The sequence below is a fragment of the Balaenoptera ricei genome, chromosome 14 (assembly GCF_028023285.1).
Source record: "Balaenoptera ricei isolate mBalRic1 chromosome 14, mBalRic1.hap2, whole genome shotgun sequence".
Taxonomy (NCBI): domain Eukaryota; kingdom Metazoa; phylum Chordata; class Mammalia; order Artiodactyla; family Balaenopteridae; genus Balaenoptera; species Balaenoptera ricei.
The window spans coordinates 6,294,796-6,312,821 of record NC_082652.1 but is presented as its reverse complement, the minus strand read 5'-3'; the positions used below and the strand labels follow the sequence as shown (position 1 = coordinate 6,312,821).

Here is an 18,026-nt window from a genome sequence, read left to right as displayed (position 1 = left end):
CAGTGCATCTTGTATGTATTTTTGTGATTTAGGTCAATTTTTTTTAAAATTTTATTTATTTATTTATTTATGGCTATGTTGAGTCTTCGTTTCTGTGCGAGGGCTTTCTCTAGTTGCAGTGAGAGGGGGGCCACTCTTCATCGCGGTGCGCAGGCCCCTCACTATCGCCGCCTCTCTTGTTGCCGAGCACAGGCTCCAGACGCGCAGGCTCAGTAGTTGTGGCACACGGGCCTAGTTGCTCCGCGGCATGTGGGATCCTCCCAGACCAGGGCTCGAACCCGTGTCCCCTGCATTGACAGGCGGACTCTCAACCACTGCGCCACAAGGGAAGCCCCGATTTACGTCAATTTTCTAAGGGGATCTTCTGTCATTCATTAATAAGCACAGGTATAGGAAGGTGAATACAGGCGACATTTAAACTGAAGCAGCTCTGAATCTTATCTTTATGTGTTAACTGCAATAATCCTTATTTGGGGGAATTTTGAACAGTGCTTTTAGGAGGCCATATTTATTTTTTTATTTTTTATTTTTTTTAACATCTTTATTGGAGTATAATTGCTTTACAATGGTGTGTTAGTTTCTGCTTTATAACAAAGTGAATCAGCTATACATATACATATATCCCCATATCTCTTCCTCCTGCGTCTCCCTCCCTCCCACCCTCCCTATCCCACCCCTCTAGGTGGTCACAAAGCACCCAGCTGATTTCCCTCTGCTATGCGGCTGCTTCCCACTAGCTATCGATTTTACATTTGGTAGTGTGTATATGTCCATGGCACTCTCTCACTTTTGGACTTGAGGACATGGAGAGGGGGAAGGGTAAGGTGGGCCATATTTATTTAAAAAGAGTGTTGGAGTTAAAGGGTGATCTCACAGGAGGCTGGGCTGCGAGGTGGTTGGGAGGAGGCCTTTTCTTGACTGCTCGCCTGTGAATATCTCCCACCTCTAAAAGGCTCTCAACAAGCTGGAACCTGAGTATTATATGCAAGGTAATTGGCTGTAATTAATTCCACAACCTTGGGCCCCTCACAAGGCCGCCTTGCCAAATGAAAGCAGAACACGCAGAGGCAAACTCTTCCCTCCACCTAACTCCACGAAATGGGACTAGAGCCCTTCTGACAGTCGGCTCCCACTGCCAAAAACCCATTGACAGGCCGTGTAATAAAGCGCCCTCGCCAGGGAAGCCCTGGCACAGGAAGGGAGGGCTGACACCTCTCCTCACAGTTGCTGTATCCTTGCTTCCCACGGGCCCAGCTGTGCAAGCCCCGCTGGGGCCCAGTTGGCCAAGCCATTTCCGTTCTTTCTTCACTTTGCTCCCAGTAGAACAAAGCAGTGACCCAAGGGCTTTTTTCCAGGTATTGATTCTCATGATCTGCTGGGAGAGGGTGGCACCCGGGGTTGGGGGGTGGATGTCTCCATTCTCATTGTTCCACTCCTGTGTCCCAGCCCTACCTGATCAGCCTCCCAGGCTGCTGATGCCAAAAGACGGCAGTCAAGTTCCCCCATGATCCATTCTACTCATGGGAACCAGAAAGATCTTTCAGAAACATAAATCGCATCAACCTCTGTTTAAAATCTCCCACGGGCTTTCCTTTGCTTTTAGCATCAAGTCCAAACTCCTCTCTGTGGTCTCCAACGCCCTCCCTGCTCTGCCTTTGCCTGTCTCTTCAATTTAGTCTTGCATCACTCACTCTAAGCCACTGGCCTTGCTGTTCCATGATTGCAGAACGCTTGTCCCTTCACTTCCTGTTCCCTTTGTCTGAAAGTTCTTCCCCTAGGGCTCTACAGGGCTTGCTCTTTCTCACTGGAAAAATCTCAGCTCTGAACCTGCCCTGAGTTCTCTACCAATGGCAGACCTCTCCCCCTTCCATATCATTTATTGGTTTACATATTTATTTCCTGTCCCTCACCCCCACCCCAAGAAGGCCTCTCCCATGAGAGCAGGGCCTTTGTCTTGATCACTGCTATGCTTGGCACAGAGTAGGAAATAAAAAGACATGCTTAATTATTTTAACTGATTAAGAAAGAAATAGATGACCAAGGACTTAGTTTATGTATCAGTACAAGATCCAAACAGGTGGGTTTACTTTGAAGGTAATGGAGCTTAAACTTCAGGCTGCTCATGCAAACATCTCCCTGCCCCAAGGCCCTGGATCTAGTTTTTAATTTGCAATTTCATTTTTTTTTCTTTTAAAAAGTCCTCTGAAATTGTATAAGCTTCAGACTCCCCCAAAACTGGATCTGTTCCCGTCATCAAAGGTAGTGATGGATTACAGGCCGGATGCCTGGCTGGGTAGTAAATACTGATGGTGGTAATAATAATAACAACAACCAACAACAACAATACTAATAGCAGCCTGGGTAGTAGTAATAATAACAATCATAGAAGTAATTGTCATTTAGCAAACACTGTGCCAATCATAACCGATTTTTGAGGTATTATTTATACCCATTTACAAGATGAGGAAACAGAGGCTCCATGGGTCAAGAATCATGCAAAGCAAGCTCAAGTTGGCCTGAGGCTTAAGCCAGTTCTCATGGCCACAGCTTGGACTTCATCAAGATGGCAGAGAAAGTGGTCCACGTGAGCTGACCTTTAGGAAGCGTTTTTTTTCCAGGTTCCCGAATCCCATGGGCTGAGTTGAATTTTGCAAAAAGGCCCTGGCTCTCTCTGCTCGGGGCCGGTCTCTCCTTTTCTTTCCTGGTTAGCCCTGCAAAGCTATGTGTAGGCAGGGGTGGAATTCCACATGTGTAGATCTTCCATCACGGTTTTTAAAGTACAGGCAATCCTCATTCGTTTTTTCTATATTTGCGAATTCTCCTACTCGCTAACATCTATCGGTCACCCCCAAGTCGATGCTCATGGCATTTCTCTCGGCCATTCGCAGACACACGCAGAGCTGCCCGGAGTGCGTGTTCCAGCTGAGGGCAAACGGGGCAATTCTGTCTTCTTGTCTCACCTCCTGCTATAAACCAGCATCCTTTTTGCAGTCTGTGTAGTGTCACATCTTTTGCTTTCTATTGGTGACTGGTGTTTAAAATGGCCCCACGTGTAGTCCAAAAGCACTATTTAGTGTCCGTGAGTGCAAGAAGGCTGTGACGTGCCTTACACAGAAGATACCTGTGTTACATAAGCTTCATTCAAGCGTGAGTGACAGTGCTGTGGGCCGTGAGTCCAGTGTTAATGAATCCATAATATATAGTTATTAAATCATCTTTAAACAGAGACATACTGATTGGTTGATGAAACGGTTGTGACCAGAGGCTCACAGGAACCCAACCCCGGATCCTCCCCTAGGAGCAGTGGTTTGGTACTTGCTAATTCAGTGTCTGCGGTGACTTCATAGAACAGAACTTCCAGGAATAATGAGAATCAACTGTATTTCTTTTATGCCCCCAATCGAATTACAGGTTCTCTGTGAGCCTGAACCGCAGTTTCTTCGGCTTTTGGATGCCTGAGCGCAGGGTCAAGTTCGAGGGTTTAGTGCTCAGTAAACCCTGTTACTGACTGTGGGGTGGATCCTTGGGCCCCACAGGTGCCCACGACCTCCAGGCAAACCTGTCGGAGTTGAGATTTGAAGGCTGCATGTGGCTTGGTTTCTGGAATGGACCAGAATATTCCATGTCTGCGAGAGGCCCTCCTTCCCTCGGGGCTCCAGCGTCACACACCCCCCACCCCACCCCACCCCCGCTAAGAGGGAAGTGATTACACAGCATACCTGTGGCTGATGCCGGACTGTTAAAAGCCTATAAAAACTGAGGCGCGACTCGCTTTGCAGCGTTTGCTGCAGGCCAATTTAGAGACAGACCCTTACTGTTTTGAATCAAATTCCTGTTAAAAGCGTGCACTCGAGTGCCTTTCCCTTAGTTCCTCCCTGCCCCTGGCCCCAGGCCTCTCGTTAAACCCTCCCCCCCAACAGCCTGCCTGGGTCCACATCCTCTTTTTATGGGACTTTCTCCTTGCAGCTAAGGGCTTGCGTTCTCGCTCTTGTTCGCAGTGGGCTGCCAGGGGAGGGGGCCCGGAAGGGGGCAGAGGCTGAGGGAACCCGCCCGGGCCATGAAACCAATGCGTCCCTCCCGTTTCTTAGGCTTGGCTTCTCTTTTGCCAGCCCAGCTGGGGATGCCAGGTCAGCTTGTTTACAAGCAGAGGTTGGCAGGCTGCAACCTTCCTTCTGGTGGGAGGGAGCGGGGGGTGGGGGGGAGCTTATCAAAAGCTGGGGGGAGACTTGGAGGCAGTGAAGTTGAAGGGGGAGGGAGGAGGTGGGGAAGCCTCATTCTGGGAGCTGGAGTTTCCATTCGTCCTTGGACGGAAGGACCTGTGCCTTCAGTGTGTGTGTATGTATGTGCATGTACGTGTATGAGCGTGTATGCTCATGTGTGCATAGGTGTGCATGTGTGCGCACGTGTGTGCATTCAGTGTGTGCATGCGTGTGTGTGGGTGGGTGTGCAAGTGTGTCCGCACTGTGTATGCGTGAGCGCGTGTGTATGCACGCATGTGCACTCCTGTGTGTGCAATGTGTGTGTGTGTGCGTGTACGTGTAGGTATGTGTGTGTGCTCATGTGTGCAGCGGTGTGCAGTGCACGCACGTGTGTGTGCCTTCAGTGTGTGTGATTGTGTGTGCACTGCTTGAATGCATGTGTGGTATGCAATCCTGTGTGTGCATGTGTGTGCATGTGCCTACACGCATGCATGCGTGTGTGTGTGTGTCTGCGTGTTGGGCGTGTTGCTGAGGTAGAGCCAACTTGGGGAGCAGCCGTGTGGAGCGATGGGAGAAGCGTGGTGGACGCAGGGAGTTCAGCCACAGAAAAGAAAGTTGATAACCAAAGAATTTTGTCTGGATTCTTACGGGGCAGGGAAAGAAAAGCACCCCATGCTGTGGATTCTACCTTCCTAATATAAAACAGAGACCAAGGGGTCCAGTTTCATAGCCAGTGGGCTGGGCCAATGCCTATGCAAGATACGGCTTTCCCAGAAACTAAAGTCATAAAGAAACATAGAATGATTCTCCCCTTTCTATCCCGAGTCTCCAAGCCCCATGGTGTGGTGTGGCCTGTCATTCCTCGGCAAAGTCGACCCTGGTGGACAGCTCCTGGCCATTCAGGCTAATGTCAGATTCAGAATGCGCCTCAATGGCTGATAAGCCTTATTTGCTCTGTCTGTTTGTCTAGACCCCACTTAAGAATCCTTTGGGAAGATAGTTTGTGAGAGATTGGGGAAATTTTAATATGGACTGGGTATTCGATGCTATTAGGGAATTATTATTAATTTAGTTACGTATGATAAAGGAGCTGCAGATGTGTGGGAGAATCCTCTTCTTTCTTCTTAGAGATACATGCCACAGTATTAAGGCGAAGTGCCATGTAATTTATCTGTAATTTACTTTAAAACGGTTTAGCCGGGAGAGAGAGGCAGAATATAGAAAGCAGAATGTTAACAACTGTTGACTCTGGGTAGTAGATGTATTTCTGGTTTTCTCTGTGCTTGAAAATGTTCACGGTAAAAAAAATTTTTTTAATGCTTTGGGGGGAAACAGCTTAAAAAATAAATCTAACATGTTGCATGAAAAAAATCCTTTGGGGTTTTCTAAAGTAGAGCCTCAAGATCAGAGAAGCTTCTGGTATCTCCTGGCGCCAGCCTGGCATTGAGGCAGGTAGCAGAAGAATCAGCTTTGGGCACTAGATCGGGCATCTGGGGCCAGCGTGGACAGCTAGCACGGCCTTGCTTCCTGATCTCTTTTGCCTAAACACCTCCAAAACGTTGGGTTGGCGTGAGCTAGGACGCTTGTTGACCTCGAAATTCAACACAGGCCATAGCCCGCTCCATACGTCCAGAAACCATTTCTCCTTAGACTACAGTATCACTCTGCTTTGGAAGTTTGATCTTCCCCAGGAAGCCCGATCCCCGATGGAATTCACTGGAGGAAGAGGCTGCCTTTTATCAGTCTTGACCTGGCCAAGTCCAAGCAGAGTGCTGGCAATGAACTTGCTATGGGCCAGGGAGACAAGCATCATCACATTCAACCCCACCCCGACCCTATGAGGTTGGTGCTATTATAACCCCCACTTTACAGATGGGAAAACTGAGGCCCCGAGAGAGCATTTACTTATGTGAAGTCCCATGGGCATGTGGAGCTGGCATTCATCTGTGGTATCTGATTTGTGGGATCCAGAACCAGCCCTCTTACTGCCAAAAATGTATGGTGGCCATCATGGCAGAATCCGCGCAGGGTCTGTGGCTTAATTGCCATGGAATACTTGTGTCATTTCTCATTGGACTTTCTTATAATACAGTTTCCTTGAGAGCTGGAACAGCATCTTCTCCACAAAGCAGTCTGCGCCTTCGGGCTCCTGTCTGCCCTATTTGGTGCCCCTCCTTTTTCCCCCAGACACAGGAAAAGGAATTAAATCTCCAGCAAGTTTGAGAAACTCCTCTGTATAAGACACACACCTTCCTCTCACAAAGGCAAGCCCTCTTCTTGCTCTTTTGTCACTTTTTCTCCATCTTAAGGCTCCCATGGTTATTTCTTTTAATCTGCTCTTGCTTGGATAAAAGTGTTCTGGGGTAACAGGCATGGAGCACATAAATGTGCTTTGTTTGGGGGCCCCAAGCCCTCACGGAATGGCTTGGGATCTCCCCTACAATCTTGCGGACTCCCATGTGCCCCAGAACATAATACACGTGCAATCAATACATTTTGATTCATCTCCCAAGACCTAGTACTTTGCATACAAGCGGGCTTTCAAAAAATATCTGTTGAAGCAACACCTATTGTTAAAATGCCTGACAGTAGAAAGAATCATCAAGACGGTGTCTCTCTCAGACGCCACCCTGGAGACAGCATGAAAATCTGAGACCATCTGTCGGGCTTCTGGAAGGGCCAGGAAAAAAAAGCCAACAATTTTCCTGAAATAGTACAAACAGGATTTCCTGGAGGGAGCCAAGCCGGAGAGCAGGCTGTATTTTGGAAATGGAAAGTGCAGCCTTGCTTGCCATTTGGGGCTGACTGGGTTGATTTCTGCCGGCAGCCGTGGAGACTTCCCATGCCCTGTGTGGCTCCCGGTCATTCAGCGATGACCTCTGAGCGGGTGGACACAGGAAAACTGGTGGACAGTTCATCCACCTAAAACGGCCTGGATGTGAATATCGATAAAATTGTCCTTTACCGCAGATCTGCCTGCGTCTGCCTCGGTCCCTCCTCCCTCTCTGCAGCCCCGGCAGAGATGAGGTTACACAGCTGGGGTTCAAACCCAGGCTCTTCCAGTTACCAGATTGTGACCTTGTGTGAAGTACCCCTTCTGTGCCTCAGTTTTGTCCTCTGTATAATGGCGATTAGAGTAGCGTCTGCCTCATAGGGCTGGCTGTTGAGGGGATGAATGGAGCTCATAAAAAGAGGCATTTAAAGTAGTGCCCAGCACACTCCGTGTTTGCTGAACGCCAGCTGTTTGTATTTCCACAGCCACGCTGCACCTTCAGCCGCCCTCAGAATCACTCCGCCCCCATGGTTCCCGATCCAGCTCCCCATGTCACCCGCCCTCTGCCTGCTTATCCACCCTGAAGCCCCGGCGTCTGCTAACCACCCAGATCTAAGAGGCCAGTGTCTGAGTTTCCCGGGAGCTGCTGTAACAAATCACCGTCGACTTGAGGGCTTATAACAGCAGAAATGTCTGCTGTCACAGTTCTGGAGGCCAGAAGTCCAAAATCACGGTGTCAGCGGGGCCGTGCTCCTTCTGAAGGCTCCAGGGGAAAATCCTCTGTTGCCTCTTCCAGCTTCCAGTGGACCTGGGAGCTCCTTGGCCTGGGGCTGCATCCCTCCCGTCTCTGCCTCTGTCTGCACAGGACCTTCCCCTGCCCCCCTCTGTGTCCCCCCTTGGTGTCTCCCTTCTCTCCTCTTCTTATAAGGACACTTGTCATTGGATTTAGGGCCCACTTGGGTAAATTAGGATCCCCACATCTCTAGATCCTTCACTTAATCACATCTGCAAAGACCCTTTTTCCAAATAAGGTCACATTCACAGCTTCTTGGTAGACACATCTTTTGGGGAGGCCACCGTTCAACCCACTACGGCCATCAACCTCCAGCTCAGGAATGTCGTTGGAACCCATCACCTTCTCTCCACCCCAGTGGACACCAGTTCAGACCTGATCTTCTCTGTCTGAGCCTCTCAGAACTCCCCACTTTTTCGTCCTGCCTCTAGCCTCTTTCCTTCCAAACCATCTTCCAAATTTTGGAAGCTGTGTTTCAGTATGGCAGCCACTAGCCACATGTGACGATTGAGCACTTGAAATGTGTCTAGTTGGACTTGAGTTGTGCTATGAGTGTAAAGTACACATTCATTTCGTAAACTTAGTATGAAAAAAAATGTAAAATACCCAATAATATTTTCCATATAGATCATGTATTCAAAGTGATGATATTTTGGATACATTGGGGTAAATAAGATACATAATTAAAATGAATTACACCTGTTTCGTTTTACCATTTTTTAACATGACTAGAAAATTTAGAATGATAAATGTGGCTTGCCCTATATACCTATTGGACAGCACTGGTCTGAAGTGTATCAGTCTCTGATTGTCTATCCATCTGTATCAGTTTTCTATGCCTGTGTAATAGGCCACTCCCACAACTTAGTGGCTTAAAATAACAAATTTCTCGTGCTTTGGGGGGTTGGCTCAGAGATTCCCTGTTGGTTTTACTTGTGTTCACTCAAGTGCATTCAGCTGGACGATCTGCTGGGCTGGAGGGTCCAAGATGGCCTCACTCATGGGTCTCACAGGTAGCTGGCACTGGCCTTGGGTCTCCATCATGTGGTCTCCCATCTTCCAGTTGGCTAGACTGGCTTCCTTGCATGGCGCTCTTAGAGTAGCGTTCCAAGAAGACAGGAAGCTGCAAAGACCCTTAGGGCCTAGGCTCCAATATGGCATCACTTCCACCAGATCCTGTTGGTTAAAGCGCGTCCCATGTCCAGCTCAGATTCAAGGGAGTGGAGAAATAGACTCTGCCTCTGGGAAGGAGGAGGGACAAAGTCACACTGCAAACATCGCAAAGGAGCATGTGCCCTGAGAGGCGAAGAATCTGCGGCCATTGAACAATTTACTGCCTGGTCTGTGGTGTCTCTCTCCACACAGGATCCAGCCCGTGCTCTCTGTGTGGCACAAGAATGGCAAGCTCGGGCCACTTTCAGCCAACATCTGCCCTGGACTCTCTCCACCAGAACCTCAAAGAGCCATCTGGTCAACTACACGCACTGATACTTGCCGTATGTGAACAAGAGCCGAGCTCCTTCTCTGGGGGCCATGTCTGAGGACAAGAGCAGAGGCGGCTCTCTCCATTCCTCTCACCCACACAGGGTCCAAAGGGTCCAACGTGCAGTTCCCATGATTCAGGCACATTCGTGGCGTTTTCTTTTCCAGTTGCTTCACCCACACAGGCGCGCAGCACGCCCTTCTCCTCTCCTGGCTGGAGAGGAGCCCGGTCTCCTTCAGGGAGACGCAAAGACGTTTGATAAGTGCCCACATTTGCAAACTTTCAGACAACAGTCCCTTCAGATTTGCTCTAGAATAAACACAGTGGCGGGCTGGGTTTTCTTGGGTTGAGCAAAGCAAAGTTTGTTGCTTTTGAGTTGGCTTCAGGCTGTAAAGAAACACAAAGGGTCCAAAGTTCTGTCCCCGGGATTGAGGCACATTCCGGGTTTTTTCCCCCCTTCGGATCACTTTATCAACAAGCCGCACGCACAGTTCCTGCTTTATTTTCTCAGGTGTCATGTAAACCTATCAGACTTCTAATAAGAAGGGAGCTGGCAGCCTTGCCTTAAAAAAGCACCCCCAACCCACCTTCACATACAGGGCTTTTCATAAGAGGATGAAGGTTATTGATGCAGCGTCCAGACAGACCAGCCGGCGAACACTTCCAACTCAAAACGTTAAAAAAAAATCACTTCTTTTTCTTGGATCAAGCTGGGCAAAGGAGGGGCTGAGGCGAGCTTTCAAGAAGATTTTAAGAACGAGCTGGCAGGATGTGGTGGTTTATTCTTCCAGGCAGAAGGACACACAGGAGAAGTAGTGTGATGGTATGAAAGGGCCAAGAGGAGGAGGAGGGGTGAAATCTGGGGCTGGGTTTCAGAGCAAGGGAGAGGGAGGGGCCTGATGGCTGGGGGTGGGGCTCAGGGAGGCGAGATGGCACAAAGGAGATGAAACAGGATCCGGAATCAGGCAGATTCATTCATTCAGACCAGGGATCGGTGTGCCAATCACCTCTTATGCACCCCATTGATGAAGGAGGGATCCCCGGCCCTAAATGGTATGAGGTGGTCAAACACACGACACCTGACCTTGGACAGAGGAGGTTGGCAGGAGTGTATGAACCGCACTTATTCACAGCCTCGTGGAGAAGGATGCCACCCCGCACGCCGGGGCAGCAGAACCAGCAAGGGCTGCGGGTGGCAGGCTTCCTAGTAACAAGAGGATGAGATAATCCATAGTTTCCACAGGAGGATATGATGGCTTGTTTGAGTCACTTCACAGGTTGATCAGGGGTGAAATCCATCAGGTTGAGGACCAGCTGGCTGGGTGGGGAGTATATCTGGTTAAGAGCAGGGACACGCAGGGCTTTGGGGCTCTGTGAGGTTCAAAGATGTCAAGGAAGCACTTGAAAATTTAGGTCTTACAAACACTGTCAGCAAACTTTTTTCAGTAAAGGGGCAGCAAATAAATATTTTAGACTTTGAGAGCTGAGAGACACAATCTAGGATAAAATGCAGGTTCTTATATAATAAGAGATAGAACACATTTCCACAAATTTTTTATTGATAAAATTAAAAAAATAATCATCACCGTTGAGTACAATGTTTTATGATAACAAATCTACGAATGAGAAGAATGGAGTTCTTTTGGGGGGAGGGATAACATTTTGTCCAATTGGAGTACAAAATTAGTGTTCCCTGTCACCAGATTGATGGCAAATGTTCATCTGTAAAATCCATCCTTAGCTCACGGGCCATACAAAACAGGCAGTGGGGCAGGCAGGCTGGATTTGTCCTGTGGGCTCTGCTTTGCTGACCTCTCAGATAAATCTTTACCCTATGCTGGGTGCTGCATTAGGCTACGGATGGATGAGGCAGGAGCTGTGTCCTCAGGATGCTCATTAATGGGATAGACTGATTAATGGGATAGACTCACAAGTAAAGAGCAGGGACAAATCAATATGGACAGTACTATAATGCAGATGCATTGGCAACTCTGCTTAGGGGATCCTAATGCTTCTTGGTGATATCAAAGAAGGCTTTCCAGAAGAGGTGATGTTTGATGAGGGGAAGGCATGCACCCAAGACAAAGTGGGGGAAGGGAATCTAGGCAAGGGGCTGTCTTGTGCAAATGTGAGAACGAATGGGAAAGGCTGACCCACCTGGGGACCTCTGGGCCTTCAGAGAAACCACAGCCTCTGTGGGGAAGTGGGATGAGGGCAGGAACAGTAGGAAAGGCCTCTTGTAGGGGGGGGCCTTAGGGATACACTGGTGTTTGTACCCCTTCGGTGATCCACACCTGTGCCTTAGAGAGTACACACTCACAGCTGTGAGAAAGCCAGACTGTGAGCGTTGAAGACAGAGGGATGTTTCTACAATAACCCAGGGAGAAATGAGGAAGGCTCGTCCCGATGGGGGCGGTGAGAATGGAAAAAGAGGTGAGATCAGTGAAGGTTTACAAAGTGCGACCAACAGGAGAAGTGTTGCTGAGGCTCTGAGGGCCTTGGAAGGGGCAGGTGAAAGGTCCGAAAAAGAAGAAACTGAAGCAATGAGGGGGCAGGGAGGCAGAGGTGATGGCCACCAGGGGGACACTCCAGAGGTGGGACAGGTCTGGATGCTGACCCAGTCAGGAACGTGGGCTCAGGAAGGAGATGCTGCAGCAGATTGGAAGGGATGAGAGAAAAGTCAAGGAAATTTGACCTGAGACTTTTAGGTGTTTGCTCACGTGCAACAGAGAGCTGACGTAGCCCAGCACAGTGGAAGGAGTTGGAGGTGGGACAGATTCTAGGCCAGGTACTGAGCTTATTTTAGCTTTCCTGTTGTCTACTGCTGCGTAACAAACATCCCCAAGTTTGGCGGCTAAAAACAATTTGCTATTATCGTCACAGTTCTGTGAGTTGCCTGGGCTCACTTGGGACATACTTCCCCAGATATTCATGTGGCTCCGTCCTTTGTCTCTGGGCTCAGATGTCACCCGGAGGGGGCTCACTCTGACCAGCCCCTCCCTGCCCTACCCTGTTCCACCCCAGTCCTTAGCCTTGGTACTGCAGTCTCATTTCTCCTGCCCCACGTTTTCTTGTTTCATTGCATTTCGTCACCTTCTAACATGTAAGATAATTTTTTCATGAAGTAATTTTTATTTCCTTAGTTCTCCTCACTCCTAGGATACTAGCTCCCTGAGAACAGGGATCTTTGTCAATTTCATTCATTGATATATTCCAATGCCTGGCGCCTGGGCAGCGCCGAATAAACATCGGTTGAATGAATGAATAAATCCCCTTGGTTGCAGCCCACCTGTCACCTGATCAGAGAAGCTGTCTGTGGCCCTCCCACTGAAACTCTCTGGCATTCAAATCCTTCTAATGAGATAATGAGGTATTTCATTGTCTCCTGAGAGGTACTTACAGCTATCTAATAATGATCCTGTTTATTGATTTACTGGTTTACTGTCTGTTCCCCTTGCTGGAATGTGAGCGCTGTGATGCCAGGAAACTTCAGGGTCTGTTCAACATTGGATTCCTAATACAGTGCCTGGCACATAACAGATGCACAATAAATATTTTCTGGAAGTTACTGTTGAATGCCCTGTACTATCAGCCTGCCTCCCAATAAACCTTGAGACTATACTCTCAGCCACACCTAATACAGGGCCTTGTGTACACAGGCTCTTGGTCAATATTTGCTGAATGAATGGTATTTCTGTTTACCTACCTGGAGACGGAGCTGGGGTGCAAAGGTGTCAGATTCTCTTTCAGCATGATGGGTGTTTCGGATCAAGGGAGGACGAAGGCAGGGATGTGAGGCGCCCAGAGCCCCTCCTGCCTGGCTGTCCACAATGTTGCTTTTCACGCCTTTCAGATGCAGCCGTGTGCCAGCCCTTAGGAGCAGTTGGGCGGGGCCTTCCCTCACGGCAGGACCCACAGTAGAGCCTTGTTTTCCTCTGTCCTCTGCCTGAACCCTGCCGGCTGGGCAAAGCCCTCCCCGGGGCCTGGCTCGGCTCTGTTGCAGAGACTTAGATGCCCGAGTCTGCTTTCTGTCTTGTGGCAGATTCGTGGGAAGTGACGTGTGGCTGGGAGTGGTTGGATCATCACAGCTCCCAAGGACAGTAAGTCGTGTTTCCCTGAAGATGCTGCTCCGCACACCAGTTATACCCAGTTCCCTACAGAACCTGCTCATGTGCGCCAAACACTCACCTTTTCATCTGAAAGAAGTGTGACTCAGTGTTTAACATTCAGCCAAGAAGCCACCTCCTCCAGGAAGTTGTCCCTGAATGCCTCCCACTAACCTGCATTAAATGCCTCTTTTATGACTTCTCAGGGCTTGCGCTTGTCTAGTGGTTGTGTTCCACTGGATTATGAGTTCCCCCAGACAGGGCCTGGGATCTCCAGCCCCTGGTACAGCAGCCAGCATACAGCAGGCATGCCATGATTGCTTGTGAATGCAAGAATGAGTGAATGAGTGCGTGAAGCTCTTGTAGCAGCCATATTGGTGTATTTGGGGGGGGCTTTGGTTTGCCAGTTTGTTCTATGAGGGCTGGTCGTATGGTTTTTCTGGAATCCTTTAGCCCAGTGGTTCTCAGCTGGGGGTGATTTTTTTTACTCACCAGGGGACATTTGTCAATGCCTGGAAACGTTTTTGGTTGTCACAACTGTGGGGGGGAGGCATGCTACTGACATCTAGTGGGTGGGGGCCGGGATGCTGCTAAACATCCTCCAATGCACAGGACGACCCCCACCTCAAAGAATCACCCGGCCCGAAGTGTCAGTGACGCTGAGGTTGAGAACCTCCACTAGCCATTCTGTCCTTTCAATTCTGAGGTGCCCAGGTGAGACTGGTCCCAAGAGGTAGATGACATCACCAAAGTCCTGGGAGTATGAAGGAAGGTGGCAAGGAAAGGATGACTAATGCTTGTGCACATAGCTGGCTTATCCTTTTTGTGTATAACATTTCCAAGTAAACAAGCTGTATGTTACAGAACCACCCCCCCGCCACCACTTATTTCCTAGAGTCCTTGTATCAGTTACACAGGCTGTGTAACAAAACGTTCCAAAACATCATGGTTTGAAACAACAGTCGTTTGTTATGACTCATGACTCTGTTGGTCACCTGGGCACTTCTGCTGATTTGGGCTGGGTTTAGCTGACCTCTGCTGCTGATTTGGGCTGGGTTTAGCTGACCTCTGAGTATCTGTGAGCAGCTGATACATCAGCTGGGGGTTGGCTGGTTGAACTTGGCTTCAGTTGGGATGACATGATTCAGTTCCATAGGTCTTTCTTCCTCCTGCAGGCTAATACCATCACTTCCACCGTGTCCTGTTGGCCAAAACAAGTCACATGGCTGAGCTCAAATCAAAGGGAGAGGAAATACACTCTACTTCTTGAGGGGAGAAGCTGCAAAGTGACTTTGCCAAGGGCTGTGGATAGGGAGGTGTGGATAGGAAGAGCTGTTTTGTCCATTCCCACCCCAACTCCTAACTTCCCTAATTCTGCTAGCAGTCTAGGGGTGTGCTGAGCCACCCTTGAAAGTGGCACTTACATTTCCTCAAGCCTTTGATGTATTCTATTAAATCATGACGAGTATGATTCAGGCCATCATGTAGACATCTGACCTCCTCCCTCCCCAGATGAAGAATCCCACCTAAACACACACACACACACACACACACACACACATGCACACACACACACACAAGACATCTCCACCTGTCTGGCTGGACATAACTCAACATATCCCAGAACGAAGTCATCAACTTTCCTAAACTTCAATTTCAGTTGATGGCATCACCAGCTACCTACCCAAGCCAGAAATATCAGAATTATCCAAAACCCTTCACTCTCCTCTAATCCCCACCCCCAATCCAGCCTATATCCAAGCTCTTCTAACTTTACCTCCAAAATATTTTTCTAACCTCCTTTCTAACACTGCCCACATTTGGAAACCCTTCAGCCTCTCAGCTGGGCATAGCAGCAGCCTCTTAACTGTGTCCCCACCTCTCGTCTTGTCCCCTTCCTCCCACACCCTGCATTAAATAAGTAAGCCCATCCTTTACGCCAGAGAGACATGCACGTAAGACACACCCTGACAATATCACTTGATAAGAAGTAAAGACTTTTATGATGTTACTTGGACTTATAACCAACAATGTCTGCATCGTGTCCCGGGAGCCACCTCTCCTATCCATGGGTGTCGTGCCCTCGGGCTGCTATACACATAGGATACGGTATCAGAGAAGGAATTAACATCAGCTTTGTTGTTAGCTGAGTCAGTGCTTGTGATCAGATCAGCAGCTCCTGCTCCCTTGGAGGGAGGGATGGAAGCGGGCCTGGCGGGGAGAGGCTGCAGTGACCTCCTCGCCTATCTCAGTCCTCCATCTGCCACTTACAGAAAAATAACCAAACTCTGTAGCCCTCTGTGCCAGTTACTTTTGCTACATAACAAACCACCCCAGGGAATTCCCTGGTGGTCCAGTGGTTAGGACTTGGTGCTTTCACTGCTGTGGCCTGGGTTCAATCCCTGGTCAGGGAACTAAGATCCCGCAAGCCGCTCGCTGTGGCCAAAAAAAAAAAAAAAAAGGACCAAACCACCCCAAAGTTAGTGGTTCAAGGAATTAAAGGGAAGATAGCTTACTCCATGACATCTGGGGCTCCAGCTCGGGGGGACTTAAAGTTTGGCGGTGACTTGATGACTCAGGTGTGAAATAACCTGAAGTCTTGCTCACTCACGCCTCTATGAGTTGGCGCTGCTTCTTGGCTGGGACCTCAGCCGGGACTATGAGCTGGGACACTTTTACGTAGCCTCTCCACATGGCTGCTCGGGCTTCCTTACAGCATGACAGCTGGTTCCCAAGAGCGAGCATCCGAAGAAAGCCAAGTGGAAGGTGTATCCTTGACATAGCCTTGGAAGTAAGAAAGTATCACTTCCGCCAATATAAGAACTCCTGATTTTCAGATGGGCATGTGGCCATCTGAAATAAAGACTACATTTCCCAGCCTCCCTTGCAGTTAGATGTGGCCAAGTGATTAAGTTCTGGCCAATGAGATTCAAGTGGAAGAATTATGTGTAATTTTCACGAGGTATCTTTCAAAGGAGAGGGCACTCTGATATTTGTTCTTTCCTTCTTGCTGGCTAGAATAAGGATCTGATGGCTGGAGCTTAAACAGTCATTTTGTATCTTGAGGAGGAAGTCCAGTGCAAAGAATGGCAGAGAAACAAGATAGGAGTATAGGTCCTTGACATCAGGGGTAACTTAGCAATCCTAAATTACCTGACTGCAGATTTCTATTATATGTTTATATTATTAAAGGTATTGTTATTTGGAATTTCTTTAACATAAATATCTTAGAGTGTAAAATTTGCAAGTTAACAGGGTAAACCCTCTCTAATTAATCTTAATGCTATAAACTTGGCTTAGAGGTATATGCTTTAGCATTTGCACTTGCTGATGCTGCTTCTATGGAAAAAAAAAAAAAAAATCTCCATCTTCTGGATCTCCTTATCAAGCACCCCAGAGAGTTACCTGAAGGGGGAAGGGTGGGTTTTGGGGCCCTGAAGAAGTCACCTGATTTGCTCTGAGCTAGGCTGGGGACGGAACAACTGTGTCCTGAGCTGAAGCCCTGCCTTCCTGGGGCTTTGCCCAGGCTGCTCTAGAGACGTCGGCCTCTGCCCTGCAAACAGAGACTGTCACCTTGTGTGACGTGGCCCGGTGCAGAACACACACCGCCCAGTGGAAAGTCCTCCGAGGTGGCACCAGAAATCTATCGACTTCAGCAACTTCTAAACCCAGGCCAGCCAGCTATTCCAAGTTCATTTCCGTCCCCTCCACAAATAAAGCTTCCGCCAGCTTCCCTCCTATATATAACCAACCACGGATTCAGATCAATACCCCCATTTGCCTCTCAGGCCCCGGGAGAACACACAGAAAGTGGAAAGTCATGTGCCTGGATTCGACTTTCTCTTGGGCTTAGAATCCAAGTGACCCTCTTGTCTACTTTACGTGGCTTTTCTGACCTTATTCTTTTTCATTTTCAGAGGATAGTGAGGCTGTTGAGACCAACCACGGATAATTCAACAAGGGATGTTAAAAGGCTCTAAGAACAGCAGGTGCTGCACTTATACTCAGTACCCACTTTCAACCAAACTGTGTGCATTTTCTGAGGCATTTCTTCTGGCCGAAGAACCAGGCACCGGTCTCACTTTTCCCCTTTGCGCCATCACCCACTATCCACGTTCCCTCAACCCACAAAGAAATGTTTAGGCGAACATAGTTCTAGGTTGACATTTGGGATCTGAGCCTCATTTCCTTTGGCTTTGAATTCCTTATTAACTCGTCCACGAAACCCGGAAAAGCAGGTCCAGTTAAAGAAAGATGTGGCTTTGTTCTTCCTCTAAGCATTGTTCTTTCAAAGGAAATGAAAGGTAACCTCCATAAGGAAAATCAGAAAGATTCATGCAAAACAAGAATTTAACGCCACCAATATTCGGCTTTGGATACCATCCTTGTCACTTGGATATTTCAATTGTCTGTTTAAACTGAAGCTGATGTACATTTTTAGAAATATTTAAAGCTTTTGTTTTGTTTTGTTTCCTCTCTCTCAATGGGTTTAAACTTCTTAAGCACTAATAAGTCCAACTTGGGGAGTCCAGTGTTTATGAAGTCCAAATGAGCATCCTCTATAACAGTAGCTCTAAGTAAAAATCTTTTTGATCTGTCAAAGCTGTTGGAAGGGAACTTAAAGGCATATTTTCATGGTTAAATTACTTGAAAGGGGAAGCATCTACAGCAG

At 48.4% G+C, this 18,026-nt stretch overlaps 1 protein-coding gene across 1 annotated transcript in view; it reads left to right on the top strand.

The window, feature by feature from the left end:
- The window catches only part of RFLNA (refilin A), a 222,653-nt gene that overhangs the window by 122,814 nt on the left and 81,813 nt on the right, over positions 1-18,026 (top strand). The window lies entirely within an intron of this gene.